General features: G+C 36.3%; 1 long non-coding RNA gene across 1 annotated transcript in view; it reads left to right on the plus strand.

Annotated features, from left to right (window-relative positions):
• The first annotated feature begins 3,530 nt into the window (after positions 1-3,530).
• Positions 3,531-27,500, plus strand: part of LOC118764984 — a 24,925-nt gene continuing 955 nt past the window's right edge. Inside the window, exons 1-2 of the long non-coding RNA XR_005000824.1 lie at positions 3,531-3,560; positions 5,104-5,110. This is a non-coding gene — a long non-coding RNA (uncharacterized LOC118764984). The remainder of the gene's footprint in view (positions 3,561-5,103; positions 5,111-27,500) is intronic.

Consider the following 27,500-nt stretch of genomic DNA (forward strand, 5'->3'; position numbering starts at 1 on the left):
CATGACTTAATTTAGAACTTCAATCCTAAATTTTTCAGCCCCTTTCAAAGAAGCCTTATCACATGTTCTATCTGCAAATTTCTTTGTAATAACACTTTTGAAAACATCAGAATAATTTGAGGCGATATATTTCCGCCAGAAATTGTTATTTTGTTGAGCAAGGTCGTGGATGAATGTTTTTCTATTGGCAAAAATGATAAAAATCTCTTACAGGGCTTTCCATTATAACAGTATCGAACCACAATTACCAGCTGGTCAACAAGCGTCATCTCAGGCACAGAGTAAACAATAATTGAGTAGTATTTGATGCCTAGATTGTTAATCTGATTTACCACCTCATCTTTCACATGCTTTCCTATGATTTCTATCAATTCTTCATACACATTTGAATAGGTAAGTAATATTTACTTTTTCAGTTTTACATTTCTCTAAATGTTCATGTAAAAATGGGTCAAACTCTGCAATAAGCTCAATGGCCTCCATGAAAATTGTTTGGGGAGCCTCACTTTTCCTCATGACCTCTAAATGCTAAAACCTCTTTCACTAAAAACTTTATACCTGCTAAAACTCATTTTAGTACTTCAAAATAGTACTGCATGTTTTTTCTCAACTGTCCCTCAAGTTGCTGATCCACAGTGTTTTTATTTGATTTTCGTGTTAGCCAGCTCAACATCGGCGTTATGCTCCATGCTGTTTTCATAATTTTCTAGAGTTCTGAGTATATTCATCCAATCAGAAAACCCACCCGTTGTAGGTGATATTTGGCATTTAGAAAAGATTTTGCTCTTTGAGTAAACTAAGCAGGATCTCATCACAGTCTGAACAATTTTCGAATCTTTTTTTCAAAGTACTTGTTTAAGAAACTTCGATTTTGTTGTTTGTAAATCCTGTTGGGTTCAGTATATACGTTATCTGTTTTTTTTTTTATTTTGAAAAAAGAACCGATGTCTTGCATTAAACAGTTTTGTATGAAATCATTATCAATTGTTACATGTCACTGTATTCTTTGAAATCACTAAATTTGCTTCCTGCTTCCTGTTTCTGCTTTCTCTTTTCTCGAAGTTCTTGACCACCTTGATTATCATCTGCACCAAAAGTGTCAACAGAACACTCATGGTTTGTGAACTACCATTAACTTCACTGGCGCTTGCATAGTTTCTTTCAGTTGCAGGTGATGACAAACTTTTACTTGATATTGTAAAATAGTTTGATAGATTTTGACATTTAGAAATTTCGTTAGATTGCTTTTCCTTGAGTTGACGTTTCTTGTATCAGCATAAGTATATTCTTGAAGACATTTCTATTCCTCTTGGAGCCTATACTCCAGTGAAAAAAGATAGAGGCAATATTTTTATTAGTCACAGCGAGACAGTGATCGATCAAGATAAGAATCCACAACTTAATATATAGTCATAAATGAAGAACTGTTCATTTTGTACAAGGTGATATTCAAACAATTTTTAAAGTAGAAAAATGCTTTGTTACTGAATACACTGTAAGTCCAAAATTAAGAGGCAATCCCTTTCATTAGTCATTAAATAATGGTGTGAAAATAAGAATTCTTATTTCTACCGTAGTTCGATTTGTGGCGCGGCTCGTTGCGTCCTTGAGGAAGACACTTTATTTCACGTTGCGTCCTTGAGGAAGACACTTTATTTCACGTGGCTCCATTTCACATAGCCGGCAAAAATGAGTAGTACCTGTATTTTAAAGGATCAGTCCAGTCACATTCTGTGTCACGCTGAAACTCACTGAGAACTGCGTTTAAATGTGCGTGTTTCTGGGGAGTGCTCAGCCACTTGGACGTTAATTTCACGAAGAGGCTGTTCAGTAGATCAGATCGACTGGAACTCCCGTCATCGAAACCGTAGGAATGCCAGTATTTCTATGTTTTCTATATCTTCTTCCACCTCACCAACTTTCTCATGTCTCTTTCTCTCTCTCTCTCTCTCTCTCGTTATCTTCGCCCCCTGTTGTTTTCATGTACAACAGCGAGTACAGTACTGTTTGGTATAGATTATATCTCAGATAATATAAAAATGACATAAAATAATGTTACGTAAGTTTCTATCGTTTCTGACAACACGCTGTACAACAGAAGTGTTGCTGAAGTGATTAATAAAAATGGCGCTATCTTTGATTTTACAATCTAGTGATTATATCACCATGATTTTTCTGCCAGTTTTTTTTTTATCGTATTGCTGTCCTTACTGTTATTATTACGCCTTTCTGCTAGTTTTCATTTTGATGTTGATATTGCATGCTTTGATTGTCGAAGTTATTCGTGTTTTTGGCACCATTTGTTTTTATTAATATCGATTTTTCACTTGTTATCTTTAATCAATTTCTTCCCCCTCTCAGATTAGCATTCCTTTTCTTAAAAAGTAGCGCCTTTAGTGAATGAGAGCAGCCAACGAAACTGGAGTGACAGACCGAGAATTAAAAAAAAATATTTGTTTTATGGTTTAAACAAAGGAAGAAGTGTAGCTCCCGTGACCCTTTTCGGGGATTCCGAGATTGATGAGAAGAAGTGGTGGGGAGTTACTTTCACACTGGAGATCTGCCCACAATGCTTGAAACAGAGTTGATTCCACTAAACGCAACCAAGAACTAGATAGTGGTGTTAAACCGAGTGATGGATTACATCTACTAACCAAAAGCTCGAGCAGTCCCATCGACTGGCTTCAGTTTATCAAACGCCATTTACTACGCTTTGGTTGACCACATAAATAAATGGGATAAATTACAATTTTCCATTTTCTGCTTTTTAAATAAATATTCTAAGAATAATTTTTATAATGTTTCTAAATATTGAAAAAATATTTTTTATCTTTTTCGTTTCAGTTCATTAGACTGCGGCCATGCTGGGGCACCGGCTTCAAGAAGTTTTAGAATGAATCGACCCCAGTACGTATATTTTTAAAAACCTGGTACTTATTCTATTGATCGCTGTTGCCGAACCGCTAAGTTACAGGGATGTATACAAACCAACACCAGTGGTCAAGCAGTGGTGGAGGGACAAACACAAACTCAAAGACACGCACACACACAGTCACAGACATACATACATATGCACACGTGCATACTTGAAACACACATACACTTACACACGTATATGCGATAGGCTTCTTTCAGTTTCCTTCTACCAAATCCACTCACAAAGCTTTGGTCAACCCGAGGTTATGGTACACGACACTTGCCCAAAATATTGTGTGGGACCGAACGTGGAACCATTTTGTTGGGAAGAAAACTTCTTACCTCATAGTCACACTTGCACCGATCTTTATATTTTAAAAATACTGTAAAAATATGTATTTGCAATATAGTAATATGCTCACCTTAAACAGTATTTGATTAAAATAAAGATGTGTATAAAATTCATAATGTATATACACACACCTAGAACAGAACTAGTAATATTTTACTTCAGAAAAACTTCTCAAAGAAACTCAAAATGTCGCCGGCGGATCGTGAACCACAGCACTTCGATCTCAATTGGTTTCGCGTTTAAACAGAATATTACGAATAGCACAAATATATATATATATATATATATATTTGTTGAAATGGAAAGATGAATTTTCTTGTTACAGATTATTCAAAAGTTTAACCGATACCTGGGTAGCAAAAATCACAGCAGAAAAAAACACGGTTGGAGATAAGACCATATGGTGTTGCAACCGTGCGTTGGTGCGGATAATTGAAGTTTAATATAATTAGTGAAAGGAAGAAATGGAGTTGAACGAAGATTGTACAGAATTCCTTTTATTACATTCTACACATGTTCTGACAACGTAATTCCTGTTTTTTCCTGAAGAGAAAGCTGCAATATGGTATCCTTATTTAATCAGAATTTGGAAAATTGTGGCCTTTGAAACATGTGTAGAATGTAATAAAAGGAATTCTGTACAATCTTCGTTCAACTCCATTTCTTCCTTTCACTAATTATATTATATATATATATATATATATATATATTATATATATATATATATATATGTTATACACAATTATATACATTTACTGTTGCAAGTACAAATATTAGTATGATTCTAACTTGGCGAGCTCATCCACACATTAGTGAATGTTTTGTTTACCTATTTTTATACCGAAACAATTTTTTTCGGCTTAGCTCAGAATGTCCAAAAATAATCATCACTGAGGCGACTAAATGAAGTCGATACACCGGTGTTTGATGATCGCCGTCGACATTCTGAGGAGCTCTGTGGTTTGTAACATACGTCACTTTCAGAAGATTCTATAATATATATTATAACTAGCACCGTTACAAATATTATACACATCTGTTTATTTATTTTTTTTTTCCATATCTTGTGATATTCTATGTTCTTTTTTACGTTTTGATAAATGTGAAATACAATGTCATCAGAAATTCTGTAGAGGAATTTACAATTGATTTAATTTCGTGCTAACCACAGTTAACAGAAAAACATTTCAGCAAACATGTGGAATATTTTTCTTTTAAGCAATTCTTATTGATCTTAAAAATGTCGCTCTTCTTTTTAGTCGACAGGTTTATATTTGGTTAGAATAAAGTGTTTGCTGGGAATTGCTTGTTAGGCATTATCAATTTAGACCATTTTATTAATGTTGCTACTGTTGTTGTTTAGTTGTGCTTACTGTCATAGTAGTGATAGTTGCAGTAGTAGTAGTAGTAGTAGTAGTAGTAGTAGTAGTAGTAGTAGTAGTACCAGTAGTTGTGTTTACTGTCGTAGTATTAGTTGTTGTTGTTGTAGTAGTTGTATTACTGTTAATTTTATTAGCTTGTCACGCGTTGGATTGGAAGAATTGTTTGAGCGCTGGACAAAATTGACTTGCAAAATCAACAAGCTAAAGAAGGATTTTTTACTTGGTTGTACAGCTGGCAGCCATCTTTAAAACAAGCAAAAAACAAAACAAAACAAAAATAAAAACAAATGATGCATCGGATAGTGTGGTCCTAATAAGGTGTGGTGGGAAATGGTTATTCGCTCTCTTTTTCTTTCCGGACGAAATCAATTGTAGTCAGAACGGGAGAGGTTTACAAATGTTACTACGGTACGACAACGTAGGAGTGAGGATGTTGGGGCCTACAGTCATAAGATGGATGGTCATGGCTGAAATGCATTTAACTGTAGTTCTGCTCATTCAGAGCGTGCCTAGTTCTAAGCAAACTTGCAAGGAATAACGATAAGGAATGCTTGTACGAAACACTTTATCCACTGAATGATATTACAATGCAATGTGTGGTGGAAACGAGAGAATTAAGTCATTTCATAATACATTAAATGACATAACGTCTGTTCAAGTAAGGGAAGAAACTCTCCCATCATAAGAGAATAGAATCACAGTCAAACTCTTTGAAGAACAACAATTAACGAAGAGATGGTAAAATTAACAAAAGATAAAAAAATAATTGTGAAATGCCATCTGGGAAATTACCTTTTATGTTTGTACAGTTTAGCATGATAATGGTTTCTGATTTAGACCCAAGACAGCGATTTTGAGGGGAGAAAGTCCTCGTTACCAGCGACACTAGTACTTCTCTGTTACCTTACAGCATCGACCTCGAGAAGATGAAAGGTAAAATTCATCTCGGTTGTATTTGAACTCAGAAGGTAAAGAGTCGTAGGCGTAGGAGTGGCTGTGTGGTAAGTAGCTTGCTTACGAACCACATGGTTCTGGGTTCAGTCCCACTGCGTGGAATCAAGTGTCTTCTACTATAGCCTTGTGAGTGGATTTGGTAGACGGAAACTGAAAAAAGCCCGTCGTATATATGTATGTATATATATATATATATATATATATATATATATATGTGTGTGTTTGTGTATCTGTGTTTGCCCCCCCCCCCACAACAGCGCTCGACAACCGATGCTGGCGTGTTTGCGTCCCCGTAACTTAGCGGTTCAGCAACAGAGACCAATAGAATAAGTACTAGGCTTACAAAGAATAAGTTCTGGGGTAGATTTGCTCGACTAAAGGCTGTGCTCCAGTATGGCCACAGTCAAATGACTGAAACAAGTAAAAGAGTAAAAGGAAGCCGGAAGAAATACTACAAATTGCTCTAATGCAGGGGTTCCTAACCGGTGGTTCCCGCACCCCTGGTGGGGGGGGGGTCGCGAAGCCTTGGCAGGGGGTTCGCGTAGCTTTGTTAGATGTGGCTTGGGACACTATTAATTTCATAAAATATAAAATAAGATTCTGATAATAGGGGCTCGCGTGGGTTTCAAGATTTTTAGTAAGGGGTCGCGAGTGCAAAAACGTTGGGAACCGCTGCTCTATTGATTCAACTAAATCACTGTGGTTTGGTAGTTTTTTTTTGAATCAGTAGGATAAATATAATGTGGCTGTATGAAATTATTCATTTGGCAGACACAGTAGAATTCTTGTGAAGTGATAATACTCTCTCTCTTGAGAAATAACATTGTGTAACGCAGTTGGAGTTATTGAGATTTAAAATTGAGTTAACTGTTTCACCAAGGGATATAGAACATCATGATAAATATCGGAGAAAATTTCTACTAATACTTTATTTTTCCAAACAAATGCAAGCTTATCATTAAATTTCAGTTGTTCAGTTCTTACTAAAGGATCGCTTTTGCATGTGCGTACATCATTATTTTCATAAGGACAAACCTAGCGTAAATTAGTTAAGAAGGGTGTCTAGAGACAAAAATAAAACGGCCATGCAGAGTCTCATGAATAGCGACCATTAGAGTCTCATAAAGATACCTGCTGTTTACATCTCATAAAATTCAATATGGTTTATTCAATAGCGCCTGAATAGACTTGATTTCTGAGACTATGAAATTTAGGTTTTATTTCGTAGTATATTTTGTCATTCGTACTTAGACTTTATGAACATCCTTTGTAGAAAAAGAGACATAATTTTGCTGTTTACGTAATGCAACGATCTTGTGACATTTGGGTTACAGAGTTCATCGAGAATATATTGAATGAAATTCGTAATCTGTTTGGGCAGAATAGCACACCGACGCAAACTTCTTTTTTTTTAAATTCGTATCGATAGAAAATGTCAAATGATGAAAGTTCGGTCCTCCAGCGTCTCTTTTTATATCTGCTGCTTACCAATTTACGAGATTTATCAAACGTGAATCGGAAGCTTTGTTTGTCTGTAATGAAGGTAAAATGTCTCCTTAAAATGTACCGTTGCCCTTTACGTGTTCACTCACGGCAGCTGCTTTCTCAGTAGAAGGATACAATAATTCATTTCTGGAAAGGTTGTGAAGAAAATACACACGCACACACAGACCCAAACACACACACACACACGCACACACACACGAATCCCTTCATTGTTATAATGTTGCAGATAGAACAATGCCTTACACGTCCACACACACACACACACACATACACACACACACGCACACACACGAATCCCTTCCTTGTTACAATGTTGCAGATAGAACAATGCCTTACACGTTGGTCTCAACTGTAAATGGAACGCAATTGTCAGACATTTTCTATATCGATTTCAATTTCGTAAGAAATAACAGCTTCTTGGGGAATGAAAGAAAAAAACGGTACATTTTCTAAGAGCCTTGCATTATCAGAAAATGCGCCCGCTATTTGCTGTAATGACTAGCAATCCATTGATTTTTACGAGCTTCTTTTTAGAATATGGAAAGTTAAAGCATTTAAGAGGGTCCCAATATATCAGGACCAGGTGCTATTCTGTGGTCTCAAGGGTAATACCTGAGAAAATCTATAATTGATTGAGACCTCATTATTTTTACCAAATTACCATATTATAACGTGTATAAGGAACCCTTTTTTGACAGAAATTAGGTTAAAAACATATGGCAGTTTCTTATACATGAATAGTATTATAATCCCTTACAAAACCTTATTCCAAATTTTAAGCCCCCAAAATTAGGAGGTTCCTTATACACGTTAAAATATGGTATATCTTCTCCACATAACAGAAATGTCTCTAAATTTCCATCATGATCTTGAATACGATTACAGTATACAATATGTCATTGATATATAAGTAAGCCGATATCAAGGTAATGCAGCAAAATAATTTGGTTTATCACGTTGAAACATGATTTCTGGTTTATGCACAAAATCTACAAATTTTGAATGGAGGATTAGTCGATAACATAGATCCCAAATATTTGACTGGTACTTTACTATAACGAACCCGACAGGATGGCCTTGAAGGTTAGAACTCAGATCATAAAAAACCGGAACAAATACTGTAAATTTTTCGTTCGACTCTCTATCGATGATGACACTGCGTTTGTACGTCCATATGAAAGATATGCAATTTGGTGCATTTGATTTTAAAAAGTGTTCGAAATTTAAAGACACGGCTTATCTCGTAGGTAAACCGTATCTTTAAACTGATTGAAAAAGAATTATATTGAATCGTCCTAGAAATGGAATTTTGTCCATATGTCATTGAGTGAATAAACTGTTGTATGCGGTAATGATAAGAGATCTGTATACAGAAGACTTTATTCACTGAATTATACTAAAATGTAATATCGGGTTTCAGTAACGAAAAGAAATCGGCTACCAGAAGTTACAATATTAAAAGGAAGTAGAACTACACCATAAACAACACCAGCAGTAGCAGCAGCAACAACAAACAAACAAACAACCACAATGTTACATAGCCATAAGATTTACCTCTCACCGGTTCTGTTTATGATAAGCTATAAACAAAGACAAGATGTTATCAACTAATAAGCAGTCATAATGCAATTTTCAAATCCGTTGGTGAGAATGTGTAATATACCCAATTCCATGTAAGTATTAGTTATGGATACCGACCTTTGGACACAACGGTAAAAAAAGCACTTGATTCTGTAGAGAATAAAAAGATTATCTGTTGAGAAAACGTAAGGTATTCATTCACATGGTGTGGTCACCGATATAAATCAACGAAAGTAATTTTGCAACTCTTTTTCTCACCTTCGGAACTCTAAAAGACTGAATCGATAAATATATTTATCTGAATCGTTAATCACCAGTGGTTGTTGATAATAGACAGGTTTCATATCGACCTGACTAAAATATTAATGATGAGATATCATATGGATTAATTGGTCAATAAAACATACTGAAAAGAAGTATCGAATTGTGTAATTGTTGACATTGAAAAAAAAAAATCCTTGATTAGGTGTCAATCGTGATTTTCAGTTTTTGTCATTATGCTTTTACTTAAGGTCTCCATGGTGAGCAACTCAGTTCTACTCTGCCTTCTTTGACGAGGTGGTATATTCTGTTACCAAATGAATTTTCAATCGCCCACAAAATAACTTCAAGAATTTCTAGAAGTAGTCTGAAATGAGTGAAATGTGTTGTCGTATGACTGGTTGAATGTTCAAGCAAAATAATATTTGACAAATCTGGTATTAAATGTCTGAACTTGATTGCTAACACATATCAGTTTTTCTGACGGGAGTAAAAATTATTGCCTGTTAGAGGTTTGTACTAAGAGGGATATTTTGGAACAAATAATGGCTGTTGGAAGATGAGGGTATCAAGAGATGATTCAAGGTTGAGGGAGTTAAGACGCCTCAGAATGACCGAGCTTCCAACAAGTCTATATTATTTAAACTTGCAGATGCTTGAAATGAGTTGAGGGATAAGATTTTGGCAAATTCTTGGAAGAACATATTCACAAATATTCAACCTGATTTGGATTTTGAAAAGTTCGAGGTAAATGACTTTCAACACATCTTTGTAAATGTTGGCAAATCAGAAATAACGTAATGGCTTGAAATTGACGAAGATGATCATGTTCTCACCAATGAAGAAATTGTGGACAAGTTTTGCAGAATAAAAAGGTGATATTGAGGATGCATTTACACAAGCAGGGTCAACAATGTGTGATGTGAGAAATCTCAAGGACATAACTAACCGGGATGGAGGGACACCTTCTAACTCTGATATTATTATCCTTTACCAGTGTTTTTAAACTTTAACGCCACTCAAGAATGTTGAGACACGAATCTCTGGTCAAATATTACTTTCGATTAGAGACTGCATAAATATCAATGACAGATGTTTGTACAACTATTCAGTATACTGAATGTCAATCGTGCATATATCCCGTAATTTTATCTTAAGCTGCACTGATGCCATCGCAACGTTGCCTCCGACTGGTTTTATGAATAAAACATACTGCTCAGAAATAACTTGGATAAAATTACAGTGCTTCCACTAACAAACAGAGTTTATGCTGTGTGGTATTTAATCAAAATAATAACGAATGCATGAGACAATGGATATTCCAGTAAACATGCAAAACACAGTGTCTTGGGACAGGTTTATTACTTGATTTTAAAATTACTTTATATATATATATATATATATATATACAGACTAGTTGAGTAACCCGTCGTTGCCGGGCAATTTTCATGATAGGATACCTTGGCTGACTTTCGGAATAGCATGCTCACGCAATGGCCTTCTTAGGCTCTCCAATATTTTGAAGTCATAAACAGAAAGAAGATGGGTGAAGAAGGGGACAGCCTATATGCTAAACATAGACGTCAAATCGCCATTACCACGAAGAATGTGTTCTCAAGAAAAATCTCAGCTAAAAAAACAAAATGTAAAAATAAGCAAGACATATGAAAATATACGAAATAAAAAACCATTACCTATGTACCATTGGTTTCACTTGTTAATATTTACGTATATGAACACGGAAATATCTGCAAGATCATCAGCATAGACAGGCTATCCTGATGATCATGCAGATATTTGCGTGTTCATATACGTAAATATTAACAAGTGAAACCAATGGTACATAGGTAATCGTTTTTTATTTCGTATATTTCCATTTGACTTGCTTATTTTTACATTTTGGTTTTTTACTGAGATTTTTCTTGAGAACATATTCTTCGTGGTAATGGCGATTTGACGTCTATGTTTAGCCTATAGGCTGTCCACTTTTAGTGATCAGTCCTCTAAATTTTGTATACACGCACACACACACACACACACACACACACACACACATATATATATATATACATACATAAAATTACATAAAAGTAATGTAAACAGCAGGTTGTAATGTTTCATCAAAAAGGAGAATTATACAAATGTGACCACGGTGTTAAAAAAACACCTACATTGCTAGAAATAGGAGCTAAAATGCTCTAATGCTGTAATTAACGCACATGAATGAAAACATATGCACCAACAGGGACCATAATTATCCGAAAAAGACCGGCCGAGAATTCTTAAGATTGACGCGTTAGTTTCGGCAATTTCCGTTCCCATCATCAGTTAAGCCAGCTCGGTGTTCGGCTATTTTCGGACCTGTTTCTCTATTAGCATATGTTTTTGCTATCCAAATTAATGGATAATTTAGCGATTCGCTAATGTGTATACACAAAATTAATGTAGACAGCAGGTTGTAATGTTTCACCAAAAGACACAAGTCCGGAGCTGGTTTGATTGTCGAAACTGACGCGTCGGCCTCAAGAATTCTCGGTCGGTATTTTTCGGATAATTATGGTCCCTGCTAGTGTATATGTTTTCATTCGTGTGCGTTAACCTTAGCATTACGGCATTTAGCTATTATTTCTAGCAATGTAGGGAGTTTTTAAATACCTAGTCACATTTAGTGATAATTATTTATGCATATATGTATATATTCTTTTATTTGTTTCAGTCATTTGACTCTGGCCATGATGGAGTAGCGCCTTTAGTCGAGCAAATAGATCCCAGGTCTTAGTCTTTGTTAGCCTAGTACTTATTCTATCGATCTGTTTTGCCAAACCGCTAAGTTACGGGGACTTAAACACACTAGCATCGGTTGTCAAGTGATGTTGGAGGGGACAAACTCAGACACACACACAGAGACACAGACAGACAGACACACACACATACACACACATACACACACACATACATACAACGGGCTTCTTTCAGTTTCCGTCTACCAAATTCACTCACAGGGGTTTAGTCGGCCCGAGGCTATAGCAGAAGACGCTTGCGCAGGGTGCCACGCAGTGGGACTGAACCCGGAACCATGTGGTTGGTAAGCAAGCTTCTTACAACACAGTCACTCCTGCGCCTATATATATATATATATATATATATATATATATATATATATATATATATATATATATATATATATATATATTCATTCTAACATTTGTAACATATGCCATCTCTTCTTGTCTATTCTTTGCCGTCCTATTCATACTGCCCATTGATTCAAATTTCGTATAAGAAACAATAGCTGAAAGAGTATCTTGTTTCTTTGTAGCAATAGTATTATTTACGAAGGTATCTTGATAATAAACGCTGGCATTCTTTTGTACTAAGTCCAATGCTTTGGCTTTTGTTAATACTGTTTCGAAACTAAATGTTTTGTTTTCGAGTAATGTGAGCCTTATACCAGCCAACATTATTCCAGAAATATAAGCAACCATTAGAGAATCTCTTATATACTTTTTCAGACAACACTGCCTTGAAGTTGCATCCATTATCCTGGAGTGTTGAAGCATGGAAAAATTTATCCAAGCATTCTGAAAATTTGCTTGCAAGATACAAGTTGTTATCATTCAAAAAGCATCACCCACTGGTTTAAAGTCAATAACCTTTAGATAATTTATCCCGCTGTCGTAGTTGTTACAATATTCGGCAAATCCAAATACTTCATGCGATAAAAAGTTTGTGAAATTTGAAATACGGAAGAGAAAATTTCCAAACGTACGTAAACCGGTGTTTGAATTCAGAAAATTGAGAAAGAATTGTATTGAATCATTTTAAAAGTAGAATTTTGTCCATATGTGATTATGTGAATAAACTGTTGTAAGAAGTAACAACCAGAGAAGACTCAATTCATTGAATGATACTACAATACAATATTCACTTTAAGGAACTTGCTCACTAGAAGTTTCTTCGTTAAAAGAAAGTAAAATTATACCACAAACAACAAAACAATGGCCACCACGATACAGAGCCACGATATTTATCTCTTCCCGGTCCAGTTAATCAAGCAGTAATCATGAGCAAGGTGTTGTCAACTAATAAGCAGGTATTATACGATTTGGAATCCATTGGTAAGCATATATAATGTACCCAAATCTATGTAAGTATTAGCTATGGACTCCAACCTTTAGACACAACGGTGAAAGAGTTATTGACTTTGTATTGAATAAGAAATAGGAACGAACATTCCCAAAGGGGAAAGGTGAGATCATTCTAAGTTATTCATTCACACGAAGTTGTTACGAATGTGCATCAACACATGAATAATTTCGCGATTTTTCTCTCGCCGCTGGAACTCTAAAAGACTGAATCGATAACGATATTTATCTGAATGGTAAATTTGCAAAGAAATATAATTATTTTTATTTCGAGCTTGGTAATCCTTTTTTCTTTTCAGATTATCTTAGTCGATGTTATGGAATAAATTGGTGATCGAATTATTTGTATTTTTTCTAGTGGTCTTGTCGACCACATCTTTCATGAGTTGTATTTACCGTTCATGAAAGCTGTCATTTACAAATAAAAAAGTGTACATACGAAAGGATGCAGAAAAGCTCCTGGCTTTAAGGGTATCACCAAAGGCCTGGTTGGAGGCCCAAATTTCCGAGTTCTTTTACAGGGCTGAGAAATGCAGCAATAAGTGTGTGAGTGGGAGAGGGGAATGTGTTGAATAAAATCATAATTAGCTGATCGTCTTGTATTTTCTTTTAACTAAAGCCAGGTACTTTCCAGCACCTCTTCGTATGCATGTGCACATGCACAAATATATGTATATTCATATGCATGCATATATATATATATATATATATATATATATATATATATATATATATATATATATATGTGTGTGTGTGTGTGTGTGTGTGTGTGTATGTATATATGTATATATATATATATATATATATATACATACATACATATATAATCGGCCGAAACTGCTGAGATAATCTGGAACTCGACTGAGGATAGAAAGCTCCGAATGAACCGTCCTTGTTTTTTCTTGTCCTTTTTTGTATTATCTAACTGTCCGGATGTTTTATTGTTGCCTGTGACGTTCTTGTTCCATTTTTTGTTTCCTTTTATATATATATATATATATATATGGAGGCGCAATGGCCCAGTGGTTAGGGCAGCGGACTCGCGGTCATAGGATCGCGGTTTCGATTCCCAGACCGGGCGTTGTGAGTGTTTATTGAGCGAAAACACCTAAAGCTCCACGAGGCTCCGGCAGGGATGGTGGTGATCCCTGCTGTACTCTTTCACCACAACTTTCTCTCACTCTTACTTCCTGTTTCTGTTGTACCTGTATTTCAAAGGGCCGGCTTTGTCACTCTCTGTGTCACGCTGAATATCCCCGAGAACTACGTTAAGGGTGCACGTGTCTGTGGAGTGCTCAGCCACTTACACGTTAATTTCACGAGCAGGCTGTTCCGTTGATCGGATCAACCGGAACCCTCGTCGTTGTAACCGACGGAGTGCTTCCATATATATATATATATATATATATATATATATATATATATATATATATATATATATATATGTATATATATATGTATATATATATAAACATACATATATACCAGGTGCGATGGGTAAATTGTTGTCATTTTACATTTTTTTATTTTTCGCGTATGCACAGCTTGCTTTTGATAGTAGGGTCAGTTAGGTGCCGTCGGATAGAAAAACAGCACCATGACCAGAAGCTCCAATACGCCGGAAGCTCCAATACGAACATTTCAGAGTATTTGGGCGTCAATCTGAGGACAGTACAGAGGATTCGGGAAAAGTTGGATGAATCTAATGGTGATTACGAAGGAAAACTCACTCTGACCGTTCTGATAAGAAAAGAACTCCTGAAGTTGTTGGTGAGATCCAGGCCATGATTGACAACGATCCCTGCAAGTCAATCCAAGTCCATCGCCAGGGACATGGGAGCGTCTGAATTTCTTATCAGACAGTTAGCGAATGAAGGCATTCGGTATTCCTCATACAAGGTGGGAAAGGACCAATTTTTATTCTAAGCCATCAAGGACAGGAGGAAAGACCGCGCTACGAAACCTTTTTAACAAACTCAAGCATTCCCTTCAACCGAACATGCTTTGGTTTTTCTCAGACGAGAAAAATTTCTGCCAGGATCAGATGATGAGCACACAGAACAACCGTTGTCTTTCCGTGTCCCCAAAACAAGTACCGAGAGTGATAAAAACCAAGCATCCAGTCGACATCATAGTGTTTGGAGTGATTACTAGTGATGGCGACGTTATGCTTCGATTATTCTTCCCACACGGCCTCACACTCAATACAAAGGCCTACATCCAGTGCCCGAAGGAGGTGGTGCTGCTCTGGATCAAGAGGGTGGCTGCTGGAACACCCTATGTCTGGCAACAGGACTCTGCACCATGTCACACAAGCAGGAGAACCCAGTCATGGCTGTCAGACAATTTCTGCGACCACATCATCCCTAACATCTGGCCACCTAACTCCCTAGACTTAACCTCCTTCATTGTTATGTGTGGGGTGCAGTTGAGCGAGAAAGCAACAAAACTCTTTGTAACACCAATGATGAACTGAAGGCAAGGATTATGGCATCATTTACCAACTTAAACAAAGAAACCGCCCAGAAGAGTTGCAGAGTTGTAGCAGATTCCGAAGTTGTCTGGAGGCTGTGGTTGAAGTCATTGGCGATTTTATTGAATAAATTTACTCTTTAGTATTTCAAGATATTTTTTATGTAATTTTGGTAAATATATCTGTTAAAATGAGATGTCAGTGTTATTTTCATTTTTGCATAACTTAGACGAAAATTTATTTCCGGCACCCTGTATACATTTGCATACATACTTGTTACCAGTTGAAATATGCTTGAGGCATATTCGAACCCGAAAGAAAGTGATTCACTGTAATTTGTGATGTAACAGCGGCCAGTAGGAATCTGTACACTACGAGTCAATGTAGCCTATCAGAGCCAAAGCCGCATGCGTACAAAATAATAAAATCACACCCATAAGAGACATGCATCGAAACAACTGCCTGAGCTATCAATACCAAGCAGTTCCTCAAGAACTTAACATACACCGTCTACCCGTCACCTGTAACCAAACACGTGCATCTCCAAAACACGAAAGTGGATAAACCACATAAGAAAGCCCATATTCCCAAGCCTGAAAAATGCTTCTTTAAAATTTCCTTACTTCGACGACAGAACAACTGCAGCTATACAACATGTGATCCGCAGGGAGGGACTTAATATACAGATGGTACACATTGGCGTATCCATTAGGAAATTTCTCTTGAGGAATAACACTGCAAATAGCGTCGTATGGTACATACTAAATAATTGCCCCATTACCGTTATTAAAACATGCTCGAGGGTCTCTGTGGTATATGAAGTAATCTGGAGTAAATGTAGGGCATCCTGCATGGTGAGCACCGGCAGGAAATTGCACATCCGTTTAAAAGAACACATGTACCTTTTCGCATTATTCCGACCTTGTGGCCTGAAGCAGTTTCTTCTGCACTATGGGGTGCATTCGATTCTATTGCGTCCTTCCCCACCCACTAGGGAGTAGTACAGAAGTGAAACGAATCGATCGTTGCTCTAAACAGAACTTCCAGCACACTCTGTCTTCCGTATTCATAGTTTAGAATACACTCAACGCGCACTGAGGAATTCCTTACACATCCAGCAACAAAAATGCACTGCTCCGGACGGATAACACCCGGTAGCCGCAAGCGGTGAAAGTGTTCTGCATGTGCACTACAGGGGACGTTCCTATAACAAGGTTTGGATACTACACCTTAAAATCTCCCTCCTAAACTTTAATTTTAAATACAACTTATATTATACACACACACACAAATATACACACACACATATATATATATATATATATATATATATATATATATATATATATATATATATATAAACATATACAAATACATATTTATATGTATACACACACACGCGCGCACACATATACACATATATAGTTACCTACCTACACACGCATCCCCACCACCACATATATGTATTCCCGATTTCAGTGAGTAAAAGATCATTTCTGTTATATAATTGATTTGAGCTTTGGAATCTAGTAAAGTTACATCACCAGTCTTAGAACACGATTTGCCACCGTAATCTTTGGATTCGATATGCCAAAATTTTTATGATATGATGTCCAGAGTCCCTCCTGGTTTCTAATACTCTGCTTTCATTGAACAAAATTTAGAATAGAGTGACATTCTATTCAAAGGAATATGCGTTTACTAGTCAATTATTGATTTGTAATTTTGGAACATGGGCCATTACGGTATCTTACATTAACGTAACATTTCATTTTCACAAGATATAATATTTTATTGTTATTTCAGTTTTTGAAAATAATACGGTTGTAATAGAGTCTCGGTTTTATATTCATACTTTGAATAATCACGAAGCATCAATCATTTAAAGATATTGTAATATAAGATTATATCATAACCGGTCTCCCAGCCACAATTTCAAGTCAATAACTTGGGAATTGCTTCCCGTTAATTCCTAATCTATCATCATAAAAGTAATTTCCTTATTGCAGTTTCCGTAAATCTATTTACATTATAGTCGATGTACATTATACGCAATAATTTTTGAATTACAGAGTAACGTTATAAAAACTTTTGTCTGAGGAATTATTGAGAAAAAACAAAAACAAAACTAAGACTTATTTATCTATTGTAGCTGATCTTCTGATGACCAACCAACTATTCAATGGTTCGTATCATGTAAAGACGTTAAGGATTGCATATTGATCCAATCTAGCTGTAAATATTTGCTATGCGTAGGATCAGCTCACGGCAATAGGTAACAGGCAGTGATTTATTAACGAGCAGTATTGGATTCCAATCCTGCTCGTTTATAAAAGCCTGAAGCGATCCTGAAATTAATAGGATCAACGGGGTTTTTAAATCTATTGTGTCATCTTCAACAGTGTAAGACATTTAACACCTGTTGGTTGAATCAATATGCTAGGAATAACTCACTGCAAACAACAGCCCGTGTTTCGTTAACAAGCATTTCATTAGCTTGCAGTATTAGGTTCCAGTCTTAGCAGTCAAAAGCAAACCTGAAATTAATAGAATCAACTGCGTATCATCTTTCTTGTGACGCTTTTAATGCTATAAAAACAGCAGATACAGTATTTGTTGAAGGTGGAAATCAACCACGTTAAATGATTCCAGAGTATGAAGGGTGTTAAATAACTAAAAAAAAAAAGAAAAAAAATTGTAATATCGAGTGTGCAATATAATCATGATTTCCAGATAATACAACTTTATTTCATTTACGTCAATGTTTTTAGGAATATCATGGACGACACGTTCTCCTTTTTCCTTTCTCCTTTATAATTTGTTCCAAATCAAAAAGACGCCAACATATAAAGTATCCGCAAATTAATACTTTTTTGAATATTTATTCCAACTAAGGCAGCGAGCTGGCAGAATCGTTAGCACGCCGGGCGAATTGCGTAGCCGTATTTCGTCTGCCGTTACGTTCTGAGTTCAAATTCCGCCGAGGTCGACTTTGCCTTTCATCCTTTTTGGGTCGATAAATTAAGTACCAGTTACGCACTGGGATCGATGTAGTCGACTCAATCCGTTTGTCTGTCCTTGTTTGTCTCATCTGTGTGTAGCCCCTTGTGGGCAGTAAAGAAATAAGAATCGTTAGCATGCAGGGCAAAATGCTTAGCAGTATTTCGTCTGCCGCTTCGTTCTGAGTTCAAATTCCACCGAGGTCGACTTTGCCTTTCATCATTTCTGTGTCGATTAAATAAGTACCAGTTACGCACTGGGGCCGGTGTAATCGACTTAATCCTTTGTCTGCCTTTCTTTGTCCCCTCTATGTTTAGCCCCTTGTAGGCAATAAATAAATAAATATATATTTCAACTGACCAGCCGCAAAATTTGATTACCTCTTCTTTACAAGATTTTTGCTTCTTCACACATCATACAACTTTCTCACTACTCTTACTGCTTCCTAATTTACTCACAGGATACACTTTGGCACTGGGCAAGTGATTTAATCTACCACCGTGGTTAGCTGCAGCAGGATTTGAACTCAGAATGTAAAAGATCGGAACAAATACTTGAAGGACTCCGTCCAACTTTCTTAGATTTCCGTCAATCTAACAATCATGAAATGATGAGAGGCAAAGTAGACCACGGCAGGATTTGAAGCCTGTGCGAGGTGAGCCGGACCAAGTACTGATGTGGTCTATTCAGAGACCACATAATTAAGTCAATCTAGCGATTGACTTAATTATAATGCGTGCAGCTCGATCTTAGAAAGCAATGCAGTGGTACAGTCAACATAAGTGCAGTGTATAAAGTTAGGTGGAGGTGGTGGTGGTGGATAGTTACACAGGCTGGCAGTCAGTCAGTTCTGATTCCGACAGATCATGTCTTGCCATAAACCCTCAACTAATAATGGAGTCGTGGGAGCTCAGTCGTGATTTGTGTCTTGGGAATATCTACACCCGATGGAGCTCATTTCTTTCCAGCCGATTTATTCCAGAGAGAGAAAGGAGAGAGAGAGAGAGAGAGAGATTAATCTTTTCTACTCTAGGCACAAGGCCCGAAATTGTTTTTGGGGAAAGTAGCCAATTGATTAGATCGACTCCAGTACGCAACTGGTACTTAATTTATTGCCCCGAAAGGATGAAAGCAAAGACGACCTCGGAGGAATTAGAGAGAGAGAATAATGATTAGAATCGACTTTAGTATAGGACTGATGATTTCTTTGTCAGCCCCGAAATGATGGTGGTATTTGAATAAGGGCACAAAGTTTCGGAACGATTACTGCAGAACAATCTATCTGACCCCTAACGACTCGGGCACTTCACCGAAACCAATATTTGACCAGTACACTTAACTGGAAGATTGAAAGTTGGCCCTGACAAAATTTGAATCTGGACCGTAAAGAACTGTAACTGGATGCTGTTTGGAACTTTTTCTTTCGGCAATTTATTGATTCTATCAACTCACTGTCCTGGCATATCATATACAAAACCGAACCATCGTTTTGTCCCCATAACCCTCAGTTTCAAGAGATCGGATAACAATGTCTTTATACTCGTTCTTGAATCAGATGAAAAATATTTTAATCACAATTTAAAAAAAAAAATCTCCTTAGAATTCTTTGTGCAAACGGAATATCTTTAAATGGAAATAACACGGTCTGAAAAGATTTAGTCATCGACTATTTTATCAGTTTATTCATTGAATTTCAAAAAATATAATTAAAAGTATTGTACAACACTTTATCAACGGAATTGTTATCAATAGTCTAAAGTAGAATTATAATTTTGCGTAACAATTTCTTTCACTTGTCAATTGAAACACTGCTTGATTCGCGTACGTCACTTGTATTACACTCACAGAATGATGAGATAGCGGAGATACATTCTGAACTAAACTTCCTTATAAAAGTTTTACGATGACATTTTCTCGTCAGTATGGGACGTAGTGAAGAGGAAAAAAATTGAAATTTCTTTTAAATTTAACTTTAACTAAGTGCATTAAGTATTATTGACAACCACTATTATTAAGCATTATTGACAACCACTATTATTAAGCAATTTGAAACTTACACCAAAGTCAATGATGCATATATAAATACGAGCAAAACGCCCCCCGTCCGATGGACGGTGCTGAGTTATCAAACATTTAAACCAAATTTTCTCAAAACAACTTGTCCGACCGTCTCATAGGCCTCCCCTTTGAGAAACACTGATTTAACCTAAATTTGAGACACCAAGCAAAAGAAGAAATAAAGTTAGACTTTTTTTCTATTCCAAAGAAAAACGATTTTATTCACACTAATATGCAACCGAAGAGTTGGAAGTACCAGTAATGATAAGGCTGTTGACTGGGAGAACACAAACATGGTTTAAATAGTAAGCTTGGCAGGAAAGGAACGTGCCTTTAAGCAGTACAAAAACAGCAAAAAAATGGAAGGTGCAGTTATGTACAGGTTGACGGAAGAAAAGCAGGACAAAAACGATGCATGCGAATGGGGTTAGCTGCACACCCTGATACCGTCGGTATCTACATATCAAATTTGAGTGCAATCGGATGGAGGATCCTAGAAAACACAGACAGACAGAACGGATTTTATATAAGAGATATATATATATATTGGATTCAAATTTAGGCACAAGGCCAGCAATTTAAGGGCTGGAACTAACTCGATTACATCCACCCTAGTGCTCAACAGGTGCCTATATTATCGACCCCAAAAGGATGAAAAGCGAAGTCGTACCCGGCGGGATTTGAACTCAGGACTTAAAAACGGACGAAATGCCGTTAAGCATTTCGCCCGGCGTGCTAACGACTCTGGTAGCTCACCGGTCGCCTTTATACATACATACATACATACATACATACATACATACATACATACATATTCCCCTATATAATTGTTTCCCCCTCTCTATCTATCTAGCTACCAAACTATCTATCTATCTATCTATCTATCTATCTATCTATCTATCTATCTATCTATCTGTCTGTCTGTCTGTCTGTCTGTCTGTCTATCTATCTATCTATACAGTGAAGTGTATTCAGCGATATCAGTTCATTGTATTTAATACTATATTACGCACCTCCCTGTCGTTAGACGGCAATTTCTTGGCGTGCAATCACACAGATCATTTGTTTGTGGTGACCAAATGTCAGCGTTATATAGTTTCTAAACAAAACTGTCCGACGAAAGGGAACGTGAAACTCTGAGTAACAGTTTTTGCGATACTTTTGCTGCTTTTTAATAAAGCATATTGCCCTACTTCTTGTATTCGAATATTATTTTTTTCCATCTTATTTCGCATTTATGTGCTTACTTTTGTATATATATAAAGTTAATCCAAACATGAAAACAAAGAGAAAACAACAACGCGAGGATGGAGAACAAGTATAGTGTTATTGGACACTCAGGAAAGGAAATAAATGAGGATTTAACGTTTCGAGCGGAGTACTTCGTTAGACAGATAGAAAAGATAAAGATCCAAGGAAGGGGAGACGGAGGAAAAAAAATCGCCAATGAAACACACGCGGTCACACACACACACACACACACACACACACACACACACACACACACACACACACACACACATACACACACACACGCGCACACACACACACATACATATATATATGCACATATATACACACACATATATGTAAGCATTTTCAATCACGAAATCCATTAACTAATAAATAAATATCTGCCATATGGAATTTGCGAGCCTGATTGAGACAACAACCGATACTATATTTTTTCACTACGTCGTTGATACATTTTAGAAAACAAACAAAATATGGGTGTCATGAATTTCTATTTGTTTGTAAAATGGAGCTCCGAAGCCAAGCTGCTGTCGAGATGAAACATCATTACCCTGCTTTGTTTCACATTGGGTTCCCTCTACTCCTGGCGGCGTTGTAGCGGCACTGTAGTGTTAAATGGTGTGTCTCGGGCATATGTAGACCTAGCGGAGCCCATTTCTCCCCACTTCTAGTCAACTGATTTCTTCCAGAAAGAAAGACAAAAAGGGAGAAAGAATAAAAGCGACAAGAAGAAGAATCCACTCAGTGCAGGTACGGAAATTTACTTATCGACCCAGAAAGGAATAGAAGTAAAGCTGATTTCGGTGGTATTTGAACTCAGAGTGCCAGAGCTGGAGCGAATGCTGACAGACAATGTATCCGATAAACTCCACCAAACTCGGTCAGTTCACCAGCGTAAAAACTTCACCGTTAATAGCTTTGGGCAGATATTCAGGTCACGGAATCTTCTCTTTTACAGGTCACGGATTATTTTGCCTTAAAACTAAAGAAACACTGGTGACTGGTAAGGAAAAATGGACATTAGAAATGTTTTCTATAAGTCTAAAACATTATATCGTTTGGCAATTTTTGTGTTGTTGTAAGTAGAATATGGCAATTTGATATTTGACAAGAGTCGAAAGCATATGCTAATAAGGTTATTAATATTCTTCGTAGTTGAAATATTGGATAAACTGTATTGCTCTTACACACACACACACACACACACACACACACACACACACACACGCACACGCACACACACACACAAGCACACACGCACACGCACACACATATATTCTATCTTATCTTATTAGTATGTAACTACCAGCTTTATATGTATATATGCATCTGCCTACCTACCTACTTACATACCTACTTACCTATCTATCTATCTATCTATCTATCTATCTATCTATCTATCTATCTATCTATCTATCTATCTATCTACCCAAACGAGTCAGAATAGTTGGTAGTTACATATATATATATATATATATATATATATATATATATGTATATTATATATATGTATATATGTATATAATAAATGTATATGTATATATATAAATGTATATGTACATATATATATGTATATATATATATATATATATATATATATATGTTAAATATATATATATATATGTATATATATACATATATATGTATATATATATATATATATATATATATATATATATATATGTGTATACATATACATACATACATACATACATACATATATATATATATATATTATATATATATATGTATATATATATATATATATATATATATATATATATGTAACTGTATATGTATATATGTATATATCAGGTCCAGGAATCGAGGTGTAGGAAGAAAGTTAGAGATCCATAGTAAATATGGAAAAACAACTTTTAGGGACAATAGTAGTTTATTGAGTTTATTTTTCCAATACCACTCCCCATGCTAATTTCTGTGTTTCGAGCAAAACAGCCCCATTGAATACTACCGGTCAATAACCCTGCTTAAATTCCTCGTTCTCTTTTGCTTTCATCATGATCACTTTTTTCTCCCCCTTGATCAAAAATATTCCCCTACCCTCTTCCTCCTACATCATCTGTTTTTCAAACACCTCTCCTTTTGCTAATTCCTGTGAATACTACCGATCAAATGACCTTGCTTAAATCGCTTATTCCTCTCACTCCTTTATACTTATTTTCCCCCTCTTTCAATTCTTATTTCTTTTTTCATTTATATTCTTCTCTCCTACAGGGCTCTCTACACGTTCTGATTGAATCTTCCATGTGTTAACATGTACCACCTTGTGAGAATGTAAACTTTCATTTGATCAAGATATACTTGGCCTGAAGAGTAGCCTCGCTTGGATATTTACCACTTCTGAGGTTCCGCTCGCTATGAACATACGTAACCCGGATCTTATCTAACCCATTCCTTAGCTCTTATGTATATATATATATATATATATATATATATATATATATATATATATATATATCTTTTCTTTCCTTTCTTTTTCTTTTACTTGTTTCAGTCATTTGACTGCGGTCATGCTGGAGCACCGCCTTTAGTCGAGCAAATCGACCTGGGACTTGTTTTTTGCCGAACCGCTAAGTGACGGGGACGTAAACACACCAGCATCAGTTGTCAAGCAATGCTAAGGGGACAAATACAGACATACAAACACACACACACACACATATATATATATATATACATATATACGACAGGCTTCTTTCAGTTTCCGTCTACCAAATCCACTCACAAGGTATTGGTCGGCCCGGGGCTATAGCAGAAGACACTTGCCCAAGATGCCACGCTGTGGCACTGAACCCGGAACCATGTGGTTGGTTAGCAAGCTACTTACCACACAGCCACTCCTGCGCCTATATATATATATATATATATATATATATATATATATATATAATAGTTATCGCCATACTAATATGGCATTCTTATAAAAATAAGAAAAAAGCTGTCCGCTTATTAGCTCCATGAGGCCATCGCCTTAAGTTAGCTATTTGATACACAAACTGTATCCATATAACCTTCGAACAAGGGAGGTCAGTCGCTCCACACTACTTGACCGGCAGCTACAGACGCGTTTCGGGGTATTGCCCCTTTTCAATGCAGCGTAGCCAGCCAGTAGGTGTCGCTTCCGACAATCTCTGTTCGATGGTTTTATTTACCTAGTTTCGGTGGAATACATCCACTTGTTTTCAATAATAGAAATATTAAAATAACTAAGTCTCTCTAAAAGAGAACAGCGGCAGCGTTCCCGGAAAATAATAGTTATCGCCATACTAATATGGCATTCTTATAAAAATAAGAAAAAAGCTGTCCGCTTATTAGCTCCATGAGGCCATCGCCTTAAGTTAGCTATTTGATACACAAACTGTATCCATATAACCTTCGAACAAGGGAGGTCAGTCGCTCCACACTACTTGACCGGCAGCTACAGACGCGTTTCGGGGTATTGCCCCTTTTCAATGCAGCGTAGCCAGCCAGTAGGTGTCGCTTCCGACAATCTCTGTTCGATGGTTTTATTTACCTAGTTTCGGTGGAATACATCCACTTGTTTTCAATAATAGAAATATTAAAATAACTAAGTCTCTCTAAAAGAGAACAGCGGCAGCGTTCCCGGAAAATAATAGTTATCGCCATACTAATATGGCACCGAAACTAGGTAAATAAAACCATCGAACAGAGATTGTCGGAAGCGACACCTACTGGCTGGCTACGCTGCATTGAAAAGAACTTTTGCCACTAGGCGGCAAGCTGCAGTGAAGTGTATTCAGCGACATCAGTTCATTGTATTTAATACCACACATGATAAGGGGTGCGGTTGTCGTTGGTTAGTGGATCACACAGTGGAGTGTTAACAAATTAGCGGTAGTAGTTTTTATGTGAGAATAACCAGATTTGATAGTGATAGTTTAAAACTGAAGCCTGATGGGTGTACTCTATACGGGTAACACAGATTATATACACTCTGCCCTTGTGTGTTGGGTAGCCAGGCCTACGATGGTACATCTGGACTGCCAGCTGCCGGTAGCTTGAATTTCGTTAACAGGTAGTTAACAAAGGTCGTTCATACTTCTTGTTGATGGATACTGTAGGTTGGTGAATCATGTGTAGTTCCTTGTAGAGACATAGTTGGCAATTACGTATTCAAGATGGGTAATGGGATATTCCTATTGATGATTGATAAGTTGTTCAGATGGTGGCGGAATCTTCAGATGAAGCAGGACAGGGAGCTGAAATTTTACCTATCTCTGTAATTGAAGGATTGCATATGCTACCTGTACTTTCCCTTGGAAATCAGTAGCTGTTTTTCCCATGTAGTATCATGTAATGCAAGTGGATGTTGTAAATGTGGCTCTATAGACTACAACCTTTCGAAGTTTGGATTCACCCAGTGGACAGTTGGTAGTATTTCAACGGTTACAGGTTGGGGTGTGGATAGAAGGCTGCGTAGGTGTGTATTTGTGTCAATTGTAGCGAACGATATTTGAAGCGATGTTGTCTTAGCAAGTATAACTGACTTTTATATTGTAAGGATTGAATGGGTCGACTGCAGGCGATAGAAAATGATATTTGACAAAAATACCACACAATGCTATTGGACTCAACCTTGTGATTGCCATTATTCAGCCACATAGTCACACACACACACACACACACACACACACACACACACACACACACACACACACACACACACGTACATGGTGCTTGTCTCGTCAGATGATAACAGACTCACATTGAGCCTGATTGTCATGATTTACCGTCGTCTTTCACCATAGATGGCTCCAGTGACAAGGATTGCATGGTGACTGGCACTATTTTGACTGCATGCTATATGTTTACATTCCTGTAACAATGGTTTAATGAAAGAATGTGAAAGAATGAGTACTAAACAAAGATTTAAAGTGAATGTATTTTATACAATATTGTAAATTACAAACTTTTGAGGATGCATTATTCTCCATTATCTTTAACGTCGTGAATATATATATTATCCCAGACTTATCCTCTCTTAGACGACTCACGCATATATATATATATCTATCTGTATACATATACATTTATATATATTTGTATATATATATATATTTATATATATATATTTATATATTTGTATATACATGCATACATATATATATACGCACACATATGTATACATACATATTTATACACACACATATAGACATACATATATAGACATACATATTCATACATACATACAAATATATAAACATACATATACATACATATATGTATATATATATACATACATATATGTACATACATACACACATATACATATACACACACAACACATATATATATATATATATAATATATATATATATATATATATATATACATACATATACATACATACATGCATACATACATAAATACATACATGCATACATATATATATATGTATATATATATATATATATACAAACGTACATTACTTTGACCTTAATAAAGCACATGTTGCGTTTGTACACACAGAACTAATAAAGGTTTCAACGATTATATGAAATTTGCCTGTCAAAACACATCTTGAATTTCTTTCCCCTAAAAAGAGATTTTGTCAGAAATAACGGGAGACTCCTTTA

This window comes from Octopus sinensis, linkage group LG10 (genome assembly GCF_006345805.1).
Source record: "Octopus sinensis linkage group LG10, ASM634580v1, whole genome shotgun sequence".
NCBI lineage: Eukaryota > Metazoa > Mollusca > Cephalopoda > Octopoda > Octopodidae > Octopus > Octopus sinensis.